The sequence below is a fragment of the Plecotus auritus genome, assembly GCF_963455305.1.
Source record: "Plecotus auritus genome assembly, chromosome: 3".
Lineage (NCBI taxonomy): Eukaryota > Metazoa > Chordata > Mammalia > Chiroptera > Vespertilionidae > Plecotus > Plecotus auritus.
In genome coordinates, this window is record NC_137772.1 from 12,261,461 (window position 1) to 12,285,526 (window position 24,066).

At 37.4% G+C, this 24,066-nt stretch overlaps 1 pseudogene across 1 annotated transcript; it reads left to right on the forward strand.

The window, feature by feature from the left end:
- The first annotated feature begins 250 nt into the window (after nucleotides 1–250).
- LOC308243461 (nuclear receptor coactivator 4-like) lies at nucleotides 251–2,081 on the forward strand (annotated as a pseudogene). Its single transcript has one exon. The product of its transcript is annotated as a nuclear receptor coactivator 4-like (transcript).
- The last annotated feature ends 21,985 nt before the right edge of the window (nucleotides 2,082–24,066 follow it).

Genomic DNA, 24,066 nt, shown 5'->3' on the forward strand with positions numbered 1-24,066 from the left:
TGGCAAGAACAGATACATTTTAATTAAATTATTTTTCAATTTAATCTTCCCCAGCGTGCAGGCTCTTTCTTCTACCTTTTCATGAAGATGAAGAAATTCAGAGAAAAGGGTAAGTTTGATACCAATATTTTCTTATTTTAAAAAACATAGACAGCTTTTTTGGCCCTTGGATTGCATCAAGTGGTGTCTCTCCACTGGAGGTCTCCTTGGATCACCCAGAGTTGCACTTGTAGCTGGGACAATGAGCAGAATGAATACCTCACAGGATCAGAATGGCTCCAGTAATTAATAGAGAGCCCCTTTTGAGGTGTTGTGATGCACAGAGGAACTTGGAGCTTGCTATTGGTGGCATTCTCTGGGCTGAGCAGCATATTATAGGTAACTTGTGAGAGATCAAAACCCAGATACATAAGCCATCACTCAGAATGCCTTTGAAGCCATGAGGTGTGGTTATATGAATAGGTAGATCTCATCTATCAATGTAAAGAGGAGACACTTTAGCAGGCCTAATAGCCCTAGTGGTTTCTGGGCCAGTTCAATTATCTTATTCATCAACTGGATAAAGAGCTAGCCAATCAAATCTCTGTGTGTCTGGAGAGACTTGGCAGTTTGACCCTCAGACCTAAGATTTGACTGTCTTACTCTTTGAAGCAGACACAATGGTTCTGTGCCAGACCATCACCACATTGGGGTCCCCCAAACCACCTGAACTCCTGAGCACTTGATGGCTCATGCTAATTCATCAAATATTGGGCCCTTCATGGAAAAAAGATGCTTGCCAGAGCAGATGTCGGCATCCAGCACCACAGTTGTCTCTCTCAGTGAATGGCTCCTTGGAAGCAAACCTGTTAATGGTTATCCGGCTTCTTACACACTCAGCACCAATCTCCAGAAGTGACTCACCCAAAAGCAGACCTTGAAGAATAGTTAGACTTCTGCCAGAGCCTTCAATTTCTGTAATAATGTCTGGCGCAACCTAAAGGGTTTGAAAAACTGGCTCCACAAGAATCAGCAAGAAGTTCCTGAAAACTCATTACCAAAAGAGTAACAGTTATTCTACCACCAGTTCTTACTTCATTGATACTGAAAAGATTGAAGATCTAAAGCTTCTTGATCAAGATGACATGAATCTTTCTGATTGGCTGTTGGCTCCCTTAGAATCCTAAAATCTGGAGAAGCCTGGGAATGGAAGCTGTGAAATGAGAGAGAAGTTTAAGTCCTTGTTGCAGGTGTTCCAGGAGTCCTACAGTGGGAATGATTGATTGGCTTGTCAAGCCCGTTTCCTGAACCCATTGTGAGGGCAAGCAGCCCAAAGGTGTGGAGATTGAAAACCTGGGGAATCTGAAGTGTCTGAATGATCACTCAGAGGCCACAAAACCCTTGTCCACTCCCAGCATGATTTTTGAGGATTGGCTTGTCCAGAACTTTCAGGACCCATATAAAATCGAGGAGGTCTGCAAAGCCAATGAACCCTGTACAAGCTTTGCAGAGTGTGTGTGGTGAAAATTGTGAGAGGGAAGTTGTGTGTAAATAGCTACTGGAGAAAGAAGAGAAGGATAAAAATGGTAGGCCTGTTGACTCCAAACCTGAATCTGAGAAGTATATAGATTCCCTGAATATGTGACTCTATCCTTCCGAGAAGAGCTAACAGAACAAGCTAAGACACCAAACACATTGGATCCTTCTAGAATTGCTTATTCCTTCCACGTGATAAGGAACAATCCCTTCTCAGCGTGGTTCATCCCACCCTCATGTAAAGAAGGATATCCCAGGGAAGTGCCTAGTACTGAGGACAGAGCTGGCAAACAAAAGCTTATGAGTCCTGTGACCACTTCCAGGTGTTCCTTTAACACAACTGACTAGATCTTGCCAGGAAAGAAGATAGGAAACCTCAGCCAGTTATCCTCAGAAGATAAATGGCTACTTCAAAAGAAGGCCAAGGAAGTATCACTTAATTCACCCCTACAAGAGGAACATAACTTTCCCCAGATTGTTATGGCCTCCCAGTAGTTTCCAATCTCTTTGCCTGTATGAAGCTCAAAGTTGATGAAGAAAAGAAGTTGTATCTAATTCCTCTATAGATGGGAAGGAATGGAGTACTAGTGTCAAGGAAATTATCACACTTCCATGAACAGAGTGACTGCAGCTTGCCAAATCATTGTGTTTCTGGGTGTGACCAGTCAGCTTAGTTTTGTCCTGCCTAATTTTGAATTAGTGAACAGAAATAATTCATCAAATTATGAGTTACTGTGTAAAAGAAAATGGCTGCTTGTTGATGCTGAGGCGATTCAGTTCCTTCTTACAAAGTATTAACTTAATCTACCCCTACCTATTAACACAACATCTTGGTGGATATTTCTTTCATAAGCCTCCATGGCTCCTTAGCTTGGGTTGTTACTAGTACATTAAAATGCTGCAGGTTTAAAAATGAGATAACTCTGTAACAAGCTGTTGATTAAAGCTAGTAACCTTCCTTAACCTTTTGATTATCCTTCTCTAGATGTTTCCCTTGCTGTAGATTTTCTTCTGTTAGTCATGGAAATCATTTTCTTCTGCTTGATTAATATATAGGACTAGAGGCCCGGTGCATGAAATTCATGCACTTGGGGGAGGTGGGTCCCTCAGCCTGGCCTGCACCCTCTCACAGTCTGGGAGCCCTTGGGGGATGTCCGACTGATGGCTTAGGGCTTCAGGCGGATATCCTTAGTGCTGCCACGGAGGCAGGAGAGGCTTCCACCACCACCGCTGGGCTCGTCAGCCATAAGCCCAGCTTCTGGCTGAGCAGTGCTTCCCCTGTGGGGGCACACTGACCACCAGGGGGCAGCTCCTGTGTTGAGTGTGTGCCCCCTGGTGGTCAGTGCGCATCATAGGGACCGGTCATTCCTCCGTTCGGTCAATTTGCATATTAGCCTTTTATTATATAGGATATTTCACACAAAGAGCTAACCTTGAGAATATAGTGACCTCTTTTAAGCCAAAACGTGTACCAACATCTTGGCAATTTTTGACATTAATTACACAACATTTTAGCCCACATTATTTTCTATATTATTTTCTTTTGGAATAAATTTAACTGCTACAAATTTTGTCTTTATTTCATTCTCTAAATAGTATTAAAGAATCTAGTGAGCTCTTTTAGAAGGGCTCTGAATTGCTTCACGATGATATCCTAGGTCCGTGGTAGGCAAACTGCGGCTTGTGAGCCACATGTGGCTCTTTGGCCCCTTGAGTGTGGCTCTTCCACAAAATACCACGGCCTGGGCGAGTCTATTTTGAAGAAGTGGCGTTAGAAAAGGTTTAAGTTTAAAAAATTTGGCTCTCAAAAGAAATTTCAATCGTTGAACTGTTGATATTTGGCTCTGTTGACTAATGAGTTTGCCTATCACTGTCCTAGGTAATCCTAACCTGTTTGAAAATATTCTGAGGAAATGCAGGCAAAGGATCCCCGGTGCCAACTAATCAAAGAGCAAAAGGCAAGACATGTTGGAAATGTAGTATTTGAACTATTCATTATCCTAAGGGCTGGTTATTGGTGCGTCCCGTGTAAATAGAAGTTGAGCTTGACACGTGGTGCTTTTACTAGTAACTAGGGATAAATTTAACGTCCTCTTACTGCAAGCCTTACCTCTAGAAGTATAATGCGGTGACATTTTAGTGAATGGGCCGTTTTGAACACTTGTGCCTCAGGGAGTTTATTGAAGCTTTATGAAAGCTGATGTTTTCTTAATACACTTAAAGTCATGTCCATGCTTTAAAAAGTTTCTCTGTAGGATAGAAATGGGATTTATAATGTTTTTAAATTCTCTGATATAGCTGCTTTCCAGACCTTTAAGCTATTAAGTGACTCCACTTGCTTTGGTATATGGTATTGGAATTATTTTTAAAGTTTGTGATGTTGTCATCTAGAAAGCACGTTGGGGGAAATTTCACATCTAGCAGTGCTGTTCACCATACAGCTTCACTGGGATTACTGACCTGCAGCTGAAAAACACCTTCTATTATTTTTAGTCCCAGCCCCCACCCCAGACACTATTTAGAACTTTAATAAAGGTAGTAGGTAAAACACCAAGAATCCTTTCCATTACCTGAGGTTGCAGGAAACATTAAAGTTTTGAGGTTTAAGAGGCTGTGTATTCCAATATTTTACATTAACCACTATGCTAATGAGTATATAAAACAGTCTCATGCCTTGATGCATTTTATATCTCCCTCCATTAAAAGCACAGCGGCAATAATAAATAAATAAATAAATAAATAAATAAATAAATAAATAAATAAATAAATAAATAAGACATTCAGAGAAAACTTAAACCTAGACCTATTTGTGTATTAAAGGATATAAATTAGCCAGAGTTACTTTTAGACCTAATAAACTACTGATACCTTTAAGAACCACTTAAGTGTAGACCACACTTGATGATTAATACTAAAGGATCATGCTGTAAAATGCCATCCTGAGAAATTTTAGTAACTTCAAGCTGGGAGACTGGGTTCAGACTCTGTGCGTATTAAGCTGCAGAAAAATTAAAATGTTGGGGACAGATGGATATGAATGGCCCATAGCTGTAAAAGGTTGAAAATCCACTTGGTCAAGAGTAAACATTCTGTTCTATCTAAACACAATTCTCTATTAGTCCACTGATGATCACTCCTGGAAAAGGGGTGTTGGGAAAGATTGGATAGAACAAAATGAGAGGGGTAGGGAGAGAGAGAGTAGGAAGGACTTGGCCCCCCGGGACTAACAACTCACTGTGATTTAATGTCCTATCTAAAAGTCAAAATTAGGCATGAGCTCAGTGTTACATTTTTTTAAAATACATTTTATTGATTTTTTATAGAGAGAAAGGGAGAGGGATAGAGAGTTAGAAACATCGATGAGAGAGAAACATCAATCAGCTGTCTCCTGCACACCCCCTACTGGGGATGTGCCCACAACCAAGGTACATGCCCTGAACTGGAATCGAACCTGGGACCCTTCAGTCTACAGGCCGATGCTCTATCCACTGAGCCAAACCGGTTAGGGCAGTGGTCGGCAAACTCATTAGTCAACAGAGCGGCAAACCGCAGCTCGGGAGCCACATGTGGCTCGCGAGCCGCAGTTTGCCGACCACTGGGTTAGGGCAGTGTTGCATTTTCATGGGGCATTGATGGAACCACCTGTGGGACCAAGAGGATCATGAAAACTGTTGGGAGGCTGGGGAAACTCTCCCTACCCACTTTCCGAGAGCATCACCTCATTCAAACTTCAGCAAATTTACTCTCAGCTTTCAGAATAAAAGGGGGCAGTCCTTTTGTCATATGCATTAAGGCTCACATAGACTTTCCATTGTGCCCATTATTACTGGTAACAAATACCCCTGATCACAAATGAAATGATTAAACTGCTGAAAGTAGTACATAAAAGGAGCACAGCCAGATATTGCTTTAGTTGTGGTTAAATAGGGAATGAATAGACTAAAAGAGGACAAATAGCAGATTTCCATCAAGTCTCTCTTCAGAATGTATTTTCTGAGACTATGTTATTGGAAAATGGATAGTCTGGAAAAGTAGTAATTAAAAGTCAGAAAAGACAATGATGGGGAGGTGATTTAATGGAGCCCTCAGCTCTGCTTGGATGAAGAAAGAAGACAGAAGGTGAACTGGTTACGTTTTTCTTGCTGAGTCAGTGAGAGGAAAAAGGCAAATCCATGGTAACGGCTGCAAAAGAATCTCATCGAAGTGTCTCTCAAATTCCCCACCAGACTGTTGTGCTTCTTAAACTGAGGACATGTTGACAAGCCAGAGCAAGGTTAGAATTCTGCTAAGACACATTCCAGTGGTTGAAGTCTGGCTTTTTGGGGTTGCACAAATTCTTGTGCTTAAGAACTTTTGACTTAAGAATGTTTCTAGATGACAGTCACTCACCAGAGCAGAAGCTTGCCAGGCCTGCCTACCGCCAACAGATGCTTTCACCAGCACCCTGTTACTTGGGTCCCTGCTATCGTGCTATCTCAGGCAGTGGCTTTCAGATTGTTGGACCACAACCTACATTTTACATCCTGACACACAAAAATAGGCATATATAGTTTAAGTGACTTACAAGACAATACCACATGGGAGGTACTTTGATATTTCCCCCTTTTTTTTTTCTTTGCAATTCTATTCTATTTAATTTTATTCGTGGCCACAAGTCAATGTTTACTCCCAGTATCATAGGTTGTGTGTGATCTGCAGTGTGAAACACGCTTGTCTAAGGCAGAGATTTTCAACCTTTCTCATCTCATGCCACACATAAATGAATTACTAAAATTCTGCGGCACACCAAAAAATAGATTTTTTGCTGATCTGACAAAATAATAATTTTGATTCATTCCCACCGAATGACTATTGTGTTGCTATTGTCATTTTTTAATTTGACAATTTAAGGGAAAAGAGGTCAGTGCCCTAAGTACTTAGGTATTGCATCTTTTAAAAATTCTTACAACATTCTGGGTTGAAAATTGCTGGTCTAAGGTGTTCTTTCTTTTTAATTGAAGAGGACTGTTTATTAACATATAAAATTTAAAAATTGAACACAATTATTTTTATTTATTCTATTTTAGGAGACAAGTTATATTTGTAAGTAAACAAGTTCACTTCTATGTTCATAAATATAACCAGAGGTTTAATCACAAATAAAAACTCTGGACATTACTCTAGCTTTTATCTTTAATCCCAAGAACCACTTTTTATGGAATTTTTCAGAGAATTTTTATTCATTTCCATTTTTCTTATATAAGATTTTTTTAAATGTGAGATTCATGTGAGGAAGAGAGCATAACCCAGGAAATATACTCAGTCAATAATGTCAACGAAAAAAATTGTGACTTGAATCTAGTGTTTTATAAGTTTGTTGTTCTTTTTTACTGGGTAGAAACAGCCTTAATGATTTGGTCAAGTTGCTTGAATTTGATTTATGTGGAAATAAAAGTTGGGGTCAAAATAAGAGCTTAATCCAAATTCCATAGAATGGGGAAATCCCCTAAGTGTAACCAAATTTACAATTTACTCTCACATACAAATAACCATTATGTCTTAGGAGACATAGAAATTATAGGCTAATGAAGATACCAACCTGTGGCAATTTACTCTGAAGTATCCAAAGGTACTTTAATTTCTTTTTAAAACTGATTAAGAATGAATCTAGATAAATTGTTCTAAATTATTTCATTCACATGATAAAAGTGAGCTAGAATTTAGAGAAAGGGACTAAATAAATTACTAAAAGAAAATAACCAATTTTAGATAAATTAAGGCAGAGAGTTTTAAGGGAAAACAAGAACAGGTAACAATAAAATTAGGATGGAAGAGAAGAAAGGAAAATCAGAGAATGCCTAACTTTAGTATATGACTACGGCATAAGCCTTGAGGGGAATAATTCCATAGGTCTGCCCTGGTTCAGTTTTACAATTGAAGAAAGATAATTCTAGGGGATTTGTATATTATTATTGAGATCAATTCACAATTTTCCACCAAATGTGATATATTAGCTGAGGAAAATCTCATTTTTAGATACTTATGATTTGAGTGGTTTCTGAGTCACTGGTTGTCTCTGTTTTCTGTGCACTTAAAATGATTTCCAAATCAAAAAAGAGAAGTCTGGGTAAGAATCTTCATCTTAAAAATGACTGCCTTGCTTGCATCACATTCCTCAAACTTTTGACCTAAAGCTGAAATCAAATGCTTAACCTACAATTGAATCAAGTGAAATATCTAACTTTGGCATATAGGTATATATATTTTCAATAGCAAATTAAAGTATATAAAATAAAAAATATCCAAAGGTAAAGAGAAGCAGGAGGAGGAGGAGGAGGAGGAGGAGGAGGGGGAGGAGGAGGAGGAGGAGGAAGAAGTGGTACCTGTACATTTTCAGTGAACTTTACCAAAATTCAAAATTTTTAAATAATATGTAAAGTTTTGTCTTTAAAAAAAAGAGTATGAAATTATCTTAACAGGTAAACTAAAAAGAAGTGAATTGACTGGATGAATTAGAGTTCACTTCTGGTGTTGTATCCCATTACTTTTCATCTATATGTGTCTTTGTTTAAAGTGGATTTCTTATAGGCAACATAGAGTTGGGCCTTGTTTTTTGTTTTTTTAATACAGTGACATATCTGTCTTTTTATTGGTATATTTAGATTATTAACATTCAATGTGATTACTGATATAAATAGATTAATATCTACCATATGTGTTACTGTTTTCTATTTGTTGCCTTTGTTCTTTGTTCCTATTGTTTGCCATTCTTTTTCTGTCTTTTATGGTTTCAATTGAGCATGTCATTAATTTATTTATTTTAAACTAGAGGCCCAGTGTACGAATTTGTGCACAGGTGAGGTCCCTCTGGGTGGCCTGTGGGGATCGGGCTGAAACCCACAGCTCCTACCTGCCACTCCCACTCATTCCGGCCCCACTGCACTTGCCGCAGGCTCATGCCCAATCAGTCCCGAGAGAAAGGTTTGCTCTGCTGCAGCAGCGCTCACCAGCCGTGAGCCCTGCATCTGGCGCCCTCCCGAGGGGAGTGACCTGTGGAGTTGGGCTGAAACTGGCTCTCCGACATCCCCTGAGAGGGTTCCGGATTGCAAGAGGGCACAGGCCAAGCCAAGGAACCTTACTGGCTGGGGAGGGACCATGGGAGGGCTCCAGGGCATGTCCGGCCCCGTCTTGCTCAGTCCCGATTGGCCGACCCCCGCAGCAAGCTAACCTATCGGTTGGAGCATCTTCCCCCTGGTGGTCAGTGCACGTCATAGAGAGCAGTTGAGCGGCCTTAGCATATCATTAGCATATTACGCTTTGATTGGTTGAATAGTCAACAGGTCACTGGACAACTGGACACTTAGCATATTAGGCTTTTATTATACAGGATATTTTTATTGATATTTTTGAGAGAGCAGGAAGGAAATGGAGAGAAACATCCATCAGATGCCTCCTGCACAGCCCCTCTCCCTGCTTAAAACATGAGGGCATTTTCCTCCAATTTTTGTTATTAGAACATGGTATAGCTCCTAGAGATAAAACTCACAAAAATCTTCAGGCCCCATTATCATTATCCCTATCCCCTGAGATTTTAACTTCCAGACAAGTCCACATTGAGCCTCCAGTTATACTTCAGTTACAGGTTAGGTTTCCCTACCCTTGCGGGTTTTTGCTCAGCAAGTTGGGATTCTTTCGATCGGCTTGTTTGTCTCCCTAATTTGGGGGGCATTGGTTTGTCCTGTAGCCTCAGTTCTCTGCCAGATCTAAGAAGATTTCTTGACTTTCAGTTGGTTCAGTTTTCCACTTGTTAGAATGGAATGATGATTTCTAAGCTCCTCACCTGCTGAACCAAAAATGGGAATTTATACATGTTGTTTTAAGCTGCTAAATTTGTGGTAATATTAATGCAGCAATTGATAATACACAAAATATCAGTACATTAAAACAAAAACATGGGACTATCTTAATAGTTGCATAAAAAGGAATGACAAAATCAAACATTATTTTTGTGCAAACTAGTAATAGGACTTTTTAAATTTGATAAAGGGATCCTACAAAAATCCTGCAGTTCAGAAACAAGGCATGTATGTTTCTCTTATCATTTCTTTTAACATTATATTGAAAGTTCTAGCCACTTTATTAAAGGGAAAAAGAAAAACGAAATGCTTACAGATCAAAAAGGAAGAGATAAATGTCACTTTTATTTGTAGACTATGTGATAAAATTTACTAAAAAATCTCAAGGAATCCTAAAAAAAAAAAGGCTACCCAGAACTAATAAATGAGTTTAGCAAGTTATATGATACATGGTCCCTTTATAAATAACAATTATATTTTTAGGAACATGCAAAAAATTAAAATAGTATCTAAAACTCCTATGAAATAGTATGAAATAATTAGGGATACATTTAAAGATTTTCTAAATAATTTTTAATAATTTTATAAGGAAGGAAGCCACCATCTTACAAAAGAAAAAAAAATGTCATTTACTTTAACCTTTGTAAATTTCTAAGTAAATGAGTAAAAGTTTTTCATTTTCAATTTAGGCAGAGGCATACACACATATATCTCAGTTATTCCCAGAGTGGAAAAACCAGCAATGAGCTCTCTTAGTCCAACAAAAGTCACCAAATCACCAGTATGTGGACTCACTGGTGATAGGAAAAATAGACCAACCTAAGACAAGAACAAAGATTCAACTCACTTCCTGAAGACCCAGGGAAGAATCATAGTAAGAAATATGACTTTAAATATGTGAACTCATGTAAGCCCCCTTCCCTCACGTCCCTCATAAAAAACAAACAGAAAACAACAAAACCAATAGAAGAAGTCATTGTAGACACAAGCACATTGTGATTGAGTATTCAAAATCATCACCAAAAAAGCTCATTTTACAAAATAAGTAAAATATAATATGCAATTATATTCACAGGATGAATTGGAATTGTTTTCTTCCCCTTTTCAGTTCTTAATATACAAAAGGAATGTAAGAATGTAGACATGGAAGTAAACAAACATTTCTCTCATACACGACAGCATCCCATGACTGCTAATCCACTGTAGAAGGAAGGGAAGAAAGGAAAAAAAAAATGGTGCCTTTTACTGACTCTTTATAAAAGCAACAGGAAGGAGATTGGCATCACGGAAGATAAGTTTGGACTTAACAAACTGAAGCTCACTGCTGTAATTACCTCCCCTGTCTATTTTTGATCCTGCCTACTTTGTGATACTTGATATCATAATGAATTGTTGATTGTGTTTACGAATATTTGCAAGGTGCTCATTTTCTGCTTTTCAGTTGGAAATGCTATTTTGTGTACTGAAAATGGCTTGACCAGTGAATATAATTCCATATCATTTTAATTTAATACAGATAGACTTTGCCTAAACTCGATTCTATAGAGGTTTGTTGCAACTTGCAAAAACTGCATCCTGGCGAAGAGGAGAAAAATTATATGTACAATTCCCTTCAAGCACATATTACGCTGACATGTTTGTTACTAGAAACAATGATTGGCAACTGCATTTTGAAAGTAAAGTGACCATGATTGGCAATTGCATTTTAAAAGTAAAATGATTATTTTATCCTCCCCAAATTACCAATTTTTATTCTAATAACCGTAAGATCTTTTCAAACAATATATGAAACACTATAATATCTTCTTAATACACATGTATAGAGAAGCTAAAAATAAATGTGTACTCAAGAAGTTTTTTTGTTATATTTTCTCTTGAGGAAGCCCAAAATTGAATAAAATAGGCAAACTATCATAACTAACTATTACTAAGCAACTATTACCCTATAGGGACCTCTCAATCAACAACTTTTCTGAAGCAACATTTAGGTTGTGCACGTTGGAGAATTGTTAATAGTTGTTTAATATTTACCCAGGATGAAGATGGATGGAATTAGCAATGATTAATCAATCATGTGCTAAGTGCTTGGTCATTATAAATATCATATTAATAATTTTATTTCCCCTTCAAATTTTGAGGAGAGACTATTATCTTATTTTTACAGTTGCAGGGAAGAGCTTCGGGGAGATTAAGGGATTTGGTTAAGGTCACAAAATTATTAAATGGCAAAAATAGGACTTGAACAATGGTTCGTCTGATAATATGACTGATAGCTCTTCTTGTTTATTGTATTTCCTCACCATGCCCCTGCCCCCCCCCCAAAAAAAAAAATAAAATACAGCAAATAGGCAGATTCAAATTTGTCAGCTTCAATTGCCATTTCCATTACTAAGAAAGTTCTGGAATGTTTGCCATTACACCTATTTGTTGTGCTGCAAAAACTCCACAGGAACAGCCAGAGCACTGTGCTCCAGGTTCAGCTCACTCACTAACAAGCCCTATGCCACTGATGATAACATCACCTTTGGGCTTTGGTTGCTTTTTCTTTAAAAATAAAAATTACGTCAAATCCTTCCAGAAGCTTCTGTTTTTGTCTATAAATCAACTGAAAGATATACAAAAAGATAACAGTATTATTATTATTATCATTTAAACCTCACCCAATATCCTTCACCCAAGGATATTTTTTCCCATTGATTCTTAGAGAGAGTGAAGGGAGGGAGGAGTGGGAGAGTGAGAGAGAAACATTGATGTGAGAGAGACATATCAATTGGTTGCTCCCACATGTGCTCCAACTAGGGCTGGGGATGGAACCTACAACCAAGGTACATGCCCTGGAGCAGAAATCAAACCCAAGACCCCGCTGTCATTCTTTTTCAAAGAATGTAAGAACCTTACAATACTTTAACTTCATTTATGGTCAATATTCTTTTGAAGTTACCTACATATTTATCTTTCCTGATGCTCTTCATTCAGTTCAGGAGTTCTATCTCTCCAAACTGGGATCATTTTCCTTTAGCATGCATACTTTCTATAGTATTTCTTGGAAATATAAATTGAGTGCTAAAAATAGGTCAACTTTTAATTTCTAAAAGATGTCATTACTTAGACTTCATTTTAAGTGAGTATTTTAACAGGATATAAACTTCTAATTTGTAGATAGATATAATGATATAAATATTGAAATAGATAGAATCTAATTATATATATATTCCCCAGCATATTTCATTGCTTTCTGGCTTATATGCTTTGTTCCTAGTCAACTCTCAATCTTATTGTTTCTCTTTTAAAGATAATATTCATTTTTTCTGTGAATGTCTTTAAGATATTTGTCTTTATTCTTGAATTGCTGCAATTTGACTATGATGTCCCCATCTGTTGTATTATTTGTATTTATCTTGCTTGGAAGTTGTTGCACTTCATAAATTCAGGCATTTCATCAGTTTCAAGGCCTTTATCTCTATAAATATTGCTATTTTCTTTCTTCTCCATTCTTACAACTTCCATTACATATTTATTAGGCATTTCAACCATAATTTCTCCCTCACTAGCAATGATTCCCTACCTACATATTACATTTGGTTACTTAAAAGAGGACTCTTCAAGTAATTAATGTCATTTTTTTTTTTGCTTGACGCTGATTTCAAGAGAACATTTTATTAGTTAGCTTGTTAATGAAAGAAAGTTCTTTTTTGTTGTTGTTAATTCAATTGAAAGAGCGGATTTTCCTATCAATTTCTCATTTGTTCTTGTAATAATTGTTTTTTCGCTGTCCATTTCATCTTAAGATTCAGGTTGCTAGTAAAATTTTGAGAGATAAAAGATTAATTAGTCACCTGTCTGAATCCTGAGGGGATTTTCTTAGACTATGTTGATTTTTAAAGTAAGTTTGTGATAAACCTAATTAGACATTAAAGAAAAATAAATTACTCTGATTCTTGTTAAAGATAGTAAAGAAGATTTCATTCAAAGGGATTACTAGGGTTTTGCACTAGGAGAGAGAGATTGGGCTCAACTCCAAATACAACAAGGAAAAGTAAGGATTTATAGCCAAGGAGAGGAGGGAGAGGGTGATTGGTAGGTAGAAAATTACTAGGAGTGTAGACTAAGAAAGTAGGCTAATTCTTGCTAAATTTAGGTAACAGGATTCTAACTGGAGGCAGTCCAGGGTGCTTAGACATCACCTGGGCGATTATGTGGGGAGAGGAATTTAGTCAGGTATTCTGGGTGATCACATATCAAAGGTGGAATTCTCTCTAAATAAACTTAACAGGATTCTTACTAAAACTGTACTTAACAAGGACAGAGATGGAAGCCTGAGATTGGGCCTAGTGGAGTGTACAGATGAGAGGAACCTGACTGAAGTTAGATCACAGGAGAGGATTTCTCTCTGTAATAGTTTTATTTGCATAGAGATTGAGGGCTAAACCAGCATCCACTGGAGGTTCCAAAGAATAGTATAAGTAGTATAAATCAAGACACATGAGAAACAGTTAAGATTAAGTAAAATAAAAAGCCATATAAATGGAAGGGGGGTATTTTTAGTTAGATTCTGCCTTATATATGAACTAGAGGCACGGTGCATGAAATTCATGTGGGGGGGGTCCCTCAGCCCGGCCTGCACCCTCTCGCAATCTGAGACCCCCTTGGGGGATGTCTGACTGCCGGTTTAGGCCTGATCCCACAGGGATCACTCACCTGCCTGCCTGCTTGATCACCCCTAACCACTCACCTGCCTGCCTGATCGCCCCTAATCACTCTGCCTGCCTGTCTGATCACCCCTAACTGCTTGCCTGCCTGCCTGATCACCCCTAACCATTCTGCCTGCCTGCCTGATTGCTCCTAACCACTCTCCTGCCTGCCTGATTGCCCCTAACTGCTCCCCTGCCTGCCTGCCTGATTGCCCCTAACCACTCTGACTTGGCCCCCGCCGCCACAGCTTAGTCTGGAATGATGTCCAGAAGGTCGTTTGGCTGTCCGGTCTAATTAGCATATTATGCTTTTATTATTATAGTGTAAAATTCTGAGACGGTCCTAAAGATAATGTCAGGATTCATAAACTCATTCTTTGCAGTTAAAGCAAAAAGAGTATGACAGGGATAGAATCTTACTCAGTTCCATAGGCTGTTGCTCTTTACTAAACAGCTGGATAATCTTCTATGTTCAGTCTAATGTATTCATGTAAGGCATGTAACCTTCAAAATATTGGGACTTCTCTATTATCTACTCTTTTCCCTGAGAGACAATAGTAATCACAGATGTAAAATTTAGTGTTGCAAATTTTTGAAAAAATACTTTGGGAAGTAATTTTAATTGATAGACATTAGAGAGTCAGACAGATTTATCTCAAGTGCTCGAACTATGATTATTAGCTTAAATGCATGATATCATTTGTCTCATTTAGGGATAATAATATGAACCTATCTTTCAAGTTTATTGTGAAGACTACCTGACATTTTATATATAATTTCAGGAAACAAGGTCTAATACATTGTAAGTATTTTATAAATTATTTTTAATATTATCATTTTCAGCAACAATAAGAGAGTCACAGTCTTTGTAAGGACTTTGCAAGTGCTTTTATTTACTCATTTCAACAGGAAGTGAGGAAATAAAATCAGAGGACCATGTCAAGGGAAATAGCCATTTTTAGAGTGTGTCCTTTTATTATAAAACTAGAGGCCCAGTGCACAAAATTTGCACACTGGTAGGGTCCCTAGCAGCTGCTGGCTGTCGGCTGGGTACTCCCTTCCTTCCCCTGGCTGGCCCCACCCCCTGGTCGAACTCCCAAACAACTCCCAGTCGAGGGGACAATTTGCATACTACGCTTTTATTATATAGGATGAGAAGGCAGCCACTTTTCAGAACTAACATAAAATAATTAAATAGCCATCTATTGTTACTGCCACTTATTTCAATTCTCCTCTATTATTTCCATAGTCACCCCCCTTTGGGAAAAGACTAACCCATAATAAATGTATTTCCTACACCTGCGAGGCCACACAGGTATTCACATTTTACAGGGAGTAATATTTTCTTTTGCAGTTTTTCCCTGGAGTACTTTTTATCTTTCTAGTCTATAGCAGAAATACTCAATAAAATAAGCTAAAAATTTGAGCACTATGCAGGTAGAACTATAAATACACATTATTATACTATTTAAAAAATAGTTTGGATCATTAAATGCTATTATAACATGCCTGTACCTGCATATATTCATATATACGATGAATAAAGTCATATGCATAAAAATATACAGCATGTTAAATATACTATTTGTTTTTATAAAACCAAATCAGTATAATGTTATGTTTTTCTAGGAAACAAGACAAAAGAGCTTTTAAACATCAATTTATAGATGATAATGCATTTTTACATTGTATATTGCCTAATTGAACTTATAAATTGTATTCTAAATGAAATATGTGTCCAATAAACAAATTTCATAGGCAATTATTTGCCTCAAATGATTTTTTTCTCTTGTCGAAACACAGTGTATCTATAGTCTTTTGTTTTTAATTCTTTTACACCCTAGGGCATTTTGTTATATTCTTCAAATAAAGTGATTTATTTGCTGAAATAATGTGAAAGTATAGTTATAGTAAATGTGTATAAAACATTTATTTCAAAAAATAAATCCTACTACCCCCTACAAAGTTATGTGTAAAGAGTAGTTTCATATGAGAAATACACTATTAAGAGGTTTTCCTCCTGTTACTATTACAAAGCATTAATCACTGGAGGCCGTGTTACTATAGTTTTTATATGTGGCCCATAAATTTGGATTTTAGACAAATTCCCAAAGCTAGTCCTCAGATAACACTTCCAGAAAAATTGATTTAGAGGACTGACATTTAATTCTGAGTTTTCTATTTACAAAAAAGTAAAAATACACTTCTTAAAAGTGAACTTACAGGTAGATGGAGGCCAGGTCTTTTGAAGCTTTGTTCCAGAGGGTTACATGGAAAAGCGTAGCCTAAGGCACTGAAGGGAATAATCGCCAATGTTTGTGAGTGATGGTCTCCAACCGCCCAGGAAAGGGCCTTAATAGGCTTTATGTCACACTGTATATTGAAGACTTTGGTCTAATTTCATGGCCCTGAAAGAATAATTGCAAAGAAAGTATAGTTTGTTTTGTACCTCTTGTAAAAATGATGTCTTCTCACATGGATTACTGGGAACCTACATTTTAATAAAATTATAACCGAGTTAGAGGGAGGAGATTCCTTGAAAAATATCAGAATTGATAAATTATTTTAAAGATATGTTTTTATTGATTTCAGAAAGAGGAAGGGAGAGAGAAATATCAATGATTAGAGAGAAACATAGATCGGCTGCCTCTTGCACCCTCACTACTGGGGTTTAAGCCCCAAACCAGGATTGAGCCCACAACCCTGGCACATGCTCTGAACAGAATCAAACCGTGACCTCCTGGTTCCTGGGTTGATGCTCAACCACTGAGCCGTACCGGACAGGTCCGAATTGACAATTATTATTCAATGTGCAATGGTTTTTGAATTTTAAGATAAGACAAATTTCAAAGTTTGGAGATACAAAGAGATGTTATAAGTTTTTATAAAAACAGAAAAATTACTTTTAGAGTGAACTCAGGTTTACGTACTAAATTCTACCCATGATGTAAAAACGAGATATTACCTAAAAATTGAGTAGTTGGCTCTTTTCACAAGTTAAAACTCTAAATAGAATTTTAAAAAATAAATTATTTATTAATGTCAGGTTTAAAGTGGCATGTTCAGGGAAAGTGAGACATCCATTCTTTTATTCAACAAATATTTATTTTTTAAATAATAGGTCTCGGTATGGGCTAACGGATATATTTTAAAAGACAATATTTAAATGCTTTTCATGGAATTTGAGATTCTTGAGAAACTATAGATGAAATATAGACTTTAAAATATTAATGATTTGATGAGTGCAGGACTCTATGGAAATAAATATTAGATAGAAGATAATTCAAATAGAAGTATCAGAACTTTTTTTCTACAGAGTAATTATCAGATAGAGACCTTACGCATTGGTGGGAACTAGGTAGATAAAGGAGAGTATGGAAAGAAATATGTTGCTAACAGAAAGCCACAGGTGAGAACAATTTATGATTAGATTGTGGAAAGAAGTTTGGCTTGTCAGGGGCCCAGTGAGAGATGACTACATGGAGAGGTAAGAAAGGACTGAGTCATGGGGGGTGGGAGTCTTGTAAGGCAGACTGAATCCTGTAAAATTTAAATTAATGGGCGACCACTTGAGATTTTTAATCTACCATGGTTATATTTTCTTTTTAGAAATATCAATCTAGCTATAGAATCGAGACTGGAATATAGAAAGAGAAAAAGAGTATGAAGGTTACTCAAAAAAAAAAAATTAAGACTAGAGTTATTATATGACCCCTCTCTTCTGAGTGTCTACTAGAAAATTTGAAAACATTTATTGGCACCCTTATGTTCATTGCAGCATTACTCACTGAAGTGTCCTTCAATAGATTTCATGTTTTTGATCCTCACCACCTTTTGAGGTAGGCAGGTTTCAGTTATTAATCCTAATTAGGTATTTTCTCCATAAGCACTGAAGGATGCCAAGAAAAGTTTGCTCTTGGGCTACATTTTCATACATTTAAAGAATTAGCCCTGCAGGCATGGCTCAGGTTGCGTGTCAACCTATGAATCAGGAGTTCATGGTTCGATTCCTAGTCAGGGCATATGCCCGGGTTGCAGGCTTGATCTCCAGTGTGGGGCATGCAGGAGGCAGCCAATCCATGATTCTCTCTCATCATTGATGTTTCTTTCTCCCTCTCCTTTCCTCTCTGAAATCAATAAAAATATTCAAAAAAAAGAATTAAGAGAAGTTTTTTAAAAAGTTTTTTTTTCCTGACTAACTTTAGTTACAGAAATTGCATTAAACATTTCTTATTTTTATAGTTCATTCTTTACAGAAAAGAGAAGAAATTTCAGAAGTCTGTTTTGGATTGTTTAGGAATTAACTCTAAGCTACTTTTTAGTTGAGAGAAGGGTTTCTTCTGTTTTGCTTATATTCTTTGAGGAACAAATGGGTGTTAACTGTAGACATAGGTATCCTGAAAATCAATGCTTGGTTCTTGCCTTTGGAACCCAATGTACCTTGATTTAGGTTTAAAAAACTGAGTCTTGAGTCTCCTTGCGGGAGTGGTAGGGTTGCTCTTCAATGCTGCTAGAGAGCTTCCTCTTTGACCAGGATGTTGAACTATTCTGTTAAATGTTTCACAAATAATTAACAATATGTTTTTGGAGTCTTAGTAGTTTTTCACCATTTTTTACTTCTGTAAAACAGTGTATAATTTTTTGCTTCTCTATTAAGAAGTTTCTGTACTTGGGGTGTCAGTTTGGGCTTGGGTTTGAGGTGCACTCGACAGTTATCCCAAACCAGCCATTGAAAATAGTATGAACATGTTTCTTAAAGAGTGCTGTTATCTTATGAGGAACTGCAGTCCCAGAGGCATCACGGGCCTGACTAGGCAGCTATGCCATGTCCCTATGGCAGCCACAGAGGGAGGGGAGGAAGAGTGCCCTCTCTTTGAGTCCCTTCTACACTGCTGAGACCTCCTGAGAAAGCAAGACTCTTCCTGAAGCCGACTTCTCAGTGTGGCCCATTCCATGTTTCTTGTTTGCTGAGTAGCACTGGTCTAGTTTCTTAGGTTCCCTATGCCTCAAATGCTTTATCTGTAAAACTGGGCTAATAATACCCACCTCCCATGGATGTGGTGAACATTAATTGATGTGAAGATTTATAATGGTGCCTAGGCAAACAATAGAAACAAATGATAGCTAATATTGTTCAAAATCGTATTGAATCTTCAGAGCAACCATCTAATTTCTGTATTCTTATCCACATGTTGGCGGAAGAGGAGACCACAACAGCATACTAGTCAGTAGCCTGAAGCCTGGCAGCTGATATGTGACGGAACCAAGAGCGAATCGATTCTCAAGCACTTTCTGCTAGATCTCCCCGGCTCATCACAGGTGATTAATGTGCTCCGGCCTCTCCTGCCTCATTCTGTAGTCCTGATTTATGTCGTTGTGTTTTATTGTGAGTAACGTGTTTACAGCAAGTCAGAAAATGATAACATTGAAGAGAAAGAATCCAGAAGTGAGGTGGTCAGGTGTGCAAGAGTTTCAGCAAGAATTTTTGTGCAAGAGTTACAGCAAGACTTATGTTAATTTAGATAAACATTTCTAGTATATTCTGCCATCTACCTAGAATGAAATCTCTCTTAGTTAAAGCAAACATCCAAAGGACTTTCAATTCATTCCGGTTTTCCAACAGATTTTATTGGGCTCACGTAAACATAAATATGTCAACATATGTTGTTATATAAATAAGTACATTAAACAGAAGGCATAGCACAGATTAAAAAAAAAAAAACTCTTCCGAGGAAAACAAAATTCTCATCAAAAACGTTTGCGCATTTTGAAATTTAAATTGCACCTTGGGCTTGGATTGCTAATATTTTTCGTGCTGTGGCTTTCCAACGTGACAGTGCCTTCCATTCATTACAGATAGAAAGTGACTATCAGCTTTAGAAGGTTCAATGCAGGTGCAAAGCTGTTGATCCCCAGCCTAGAAGGCACACTTCATTCATCCATGAAGACTGTCCAAAAAAACCCTGACTGTGACACCATGTTGTTAGAGAAGTCTAAGAAAGAGTAAGTCAAGGAAAGGAAGTTTCATTTTTTGTGCTGCCAAAGCTTAAGGTGTTTTTAGTTGAACGCAACTAAGAGAATAAACTGCAAAGTAATTAAGAGGAGGTCTGAACCTAGATTTGTTCAGCTTGCTTCTTAGAATGGTTATTAGCTGACTTTGACATTCAGGTTCACTTAATTTGGCAAATGCAATGAAAGCTAAGTCACATCAGCTTTCCTGGACTAAAAGTCTTTCTAGGATTGGGAAAGTGACTTATCCTGAGAAATAGTTGGTATAATTTTGAGATGTTTTACAAGGAGTCAGGCTATGAAAAAAATTTAACTTTATAAGCATGAGCCAAACATTTTGTTTGTCTCAGAAAATAATAATTTCAAGAAGTAATCTATTATTGTAATAGTTAAATCAGTAGCCATAATTACTCCTCTTAGTATATCTCCTGAAATGAATGGGTAGTGACTATTTTTAAGGATGCTTTCATTGTCTTTGTTATAATATCTGACAGTTTAAGAAATGTTAAAAGATATTGTTTCAAACACTTACTCAAGTTCAACTTAGCATTATATTACCTACTTCATGGGCTCCAGGTTTCTTGTGGCTCTGTTCTAAGATAAATAGATGAGGAACTGTTGAACCCCAGAAATGGATGGTGATAATTTCATGTTTCTATTACAGAGTCAATGAAATGGTTTCAAATGTTCTTTATTGTATGGATTGAAATGTACAGAGAAACTGGATTAAATATGGGAGTTTTTCCTCCTACCTCTCCCGCATCATTTTGACATGATTCTCCCAGAAAATTAGAAGTATAAAGGAGTTTTCTCTTCTTCCTGGTGATTATGTAGCAGAGTGGATTTTTCACATCTTCTTGTATAACCTGGGCAAGCGTGAACCTATGTGGTTCAGGCTCAGAGAGGCATCGGGTTTAGGAAAAAAGATGAACAGGTAAAACATCATTGTAAACAAACTCCATCCTTTGTTTTCATACTTGGAAAGATGAAGGCTATCCATATCTAATCCACAGTCCATAGCAACCTTTGTAAAAATCTAGCTTCATTCCTTTAAACATTTCTCTCACATTCATGACCCTACATTCAAGGCAGATTAGCTGTCATTCTCTGGTGCCAATGATGAGCTAGGTGTTTCACATTATCAGTGATCCTCATGCCAGTTATTACATTATCCTCATTTTTCACACGTGGGTTAACTAACATGCCCAGATTCACACAGCTAACATGCTCAAAGTGTTTGATTTGAAAACTTACATGTTGAAACCTAGACATGATGATGCCTCTCAATATTCTAAAAGCCCAGTTTTGTAATTTGACAAAGAGCCTATTTCAAAATGTTTCTAATCCTCAACTCAACTTTATTAACAACTGTTTTTATCTACTTTCCCACAGTGTGTGTGTGTGTGTGTGTGTGTGTGTGTGTGTGTGTTTCTTCTTCATTATCTCAGGCCTTTATGTGCCTTTAAAAAAAATGGGCAACCGAAACCGGTTTGGCTCAGTGGATAGAGTGTCAGCCTGAGGACTGAAAGGTCCTGGGTTCGATTCCGGTCAAGGGCATGTACCTTGGTTGCGGGCACATCCCCAGTAGAAGATGTGCAGGAGGCAGCTGATCGATGTTTCTCTCATCGATGTTTCTAACTCTCTATCCCTCTCCCTTCCTCTCTGTAAAATATCAATAAAATATATTTTAAAAAATTAAAAAATAATGGGGAGTTAACTTCTTTTTTCCCAGTTAAAAAATATCCAGTCCATCAACATTCCATTTGAAGTGGTAGATTGTCAGTTTTGCCTGCTCACTCCTAGAGTCACAAACCTTTCTCTTAAAACCTATGGCTTTGCATTTTTTTTCCATCAGTACAAAATCTTTCTTGTATAGGAGTCAGGGTAAAAAAAGAATATTTAAGAGCAAGATAGTGAATAAGAGAGTGAGAGTTCATGTTTAATGCATTTAATTCTTAAAAAATTGAAATATTTTTATATTTTATTTTAAAGAGTTACATAGTTATTATAAATGTTACCCTAAGACTTCATAATAAAAATTGAAAAATGTGAATGCAAAATTAATACTTTTTCAACTGCTTAAACAAAACATAAAAAAGATGTAAAACATTTTAAAAAGTTTTTCAATGGTCTTAAGTTTTAGAAAAGATAAATAATTCATAACAGTTCAAGGGATTTACCTCTTCCCCTTCCTTAAACCTATGCAACAAATTAATTTACTTTTGGATCAGGAAGAAATAAAAAATGAATTTCATGACATCCAGATGGTGTCAGAGAATTAATGTCAGAATGTAGCATCCTAATAGAAAATTTGGCTGTAAAATACAAGTATTTACATAAACATTTAATCTTACACTCATGACTTAATAACTTTAGGTTCCATCGCTACTATAATATATTAACTATGGTCCTTATTTTTGGAAAGAAATATTATAATGCATGTGGGAGGGTCTGTGCACAGGAGCTTCTGTCCCTGTGGGGTCATGTACACCTCTGTGCAGGTTCACTGGTGGGTCCACCAACCAGGCCCTGAGTCTTGAGATCAGAGTTTTTAATGGAAGTTTCATTACCCAGACATGATTGGTACTTGCTCAGCTACTTGAACTCAATCTCTACCCACCTTCCCACCTCAGAGGCCCAAAGTTACAACCCTCTGTTTACATGATTGGTCTTTATGGTGATGTCTCCATGGAAGCTAGATAGGCAAACCCCAACTTCATTCATTGGCCCAACAAAAACACTCCTGTTACTCAGGAAAGTCCAAGAGTTATTGAAAGTCTGTGCCAAGTACTGGGGATGACCATTAGATATATTTTTATATCACAAATGCCTATTATGTGCTAATTTTATCTAGTGTTGTGATTGATAGAGAGCTTTTAATATTTTGTTCTGCCATATACAATTTAATACTCTTACATTTTTGGTTGTTATTGATTTTGAGATTACTTTTCAAGGCAATAAATTTCTTATATAAGTTGCACATAGTTTATCTATCATCTATCTATCTATCTATCTATCATCTATCTCTACTATAGTTAAGTAAAAAGAACGTTCTAAAGTGGGGTCAGTCTTGTGAAGGATTTTGCTGTTAACCAATGGGTCTGTGCTAGGTAGTTACTGTCAGAATGAATTGAGTTGTAGGATACCCAGTTGGTGTCAGAGAAAAGTCTAAAAAGTCTAATATTATTTAGTCATAGTCAAGATGGTTTAAGGCTTAGACAACCCAGAACAGGAACTGAAGCCTGAGTCATCCTTCTCCAACTCTAGAGAAAGAAGCACCTGGAGAACAAGCAGATGTGCAATATGAAACACGCTTGAGTATGAATGTTGGGTCCTTGAAGTCATCCACAGACTTTGAAACTCCTCGTCAAAATAGCCATGGAGAGCTTTTCAAGGCAGGAGGAAGATGCCAGCCCCCTCACAGAAACCATTTGGGCATGGGCCATTTAACAATCAGGGCGAAAACTGATTGTGTTCAGGACTTAAAGAACAGAGGCCCCTGCTCAGCTTTCTGCTAGCCTGAGAAGAATAAGTTTTCTCCAAGTCTTAGAACTATAACCCACAGAATTCCAGGATTGAGTAGTGTGTCAGTGCTCTCTACCAAGGCAACTGTGTTATGTCTGGTCTTGCCTCAACCTTCCTCTCCTCATTTCAGCTTGTCCCCGTAGTCCCAGCCAGGCCTGATCCACATCCTCCCTGCATTCAGCCTCCTGATATATGGTCCTAATTTGTCCATGAGCCAGACCATTGGTCTGAAAACTTAGCTACACATTAGAATCAATGGGGGGAGCTTTAAAAATGGCCATGCCCAAATTCAACCACACTAATGAAATCAGGATCCTTGGAAGTAAGGCTTGGGCATTTGTGTACGTAGTATTTTTAAAGCTCTCTGGTGTTTTAATGTCTACCATTGCACTGAGCTGATAGAGTCAAACTTTGCATATCCTATATAAAAGGTTAATATGCAAATTGACCAAACGGTGGAACGACTGGTCGCTATGATGTGCACTGACAAC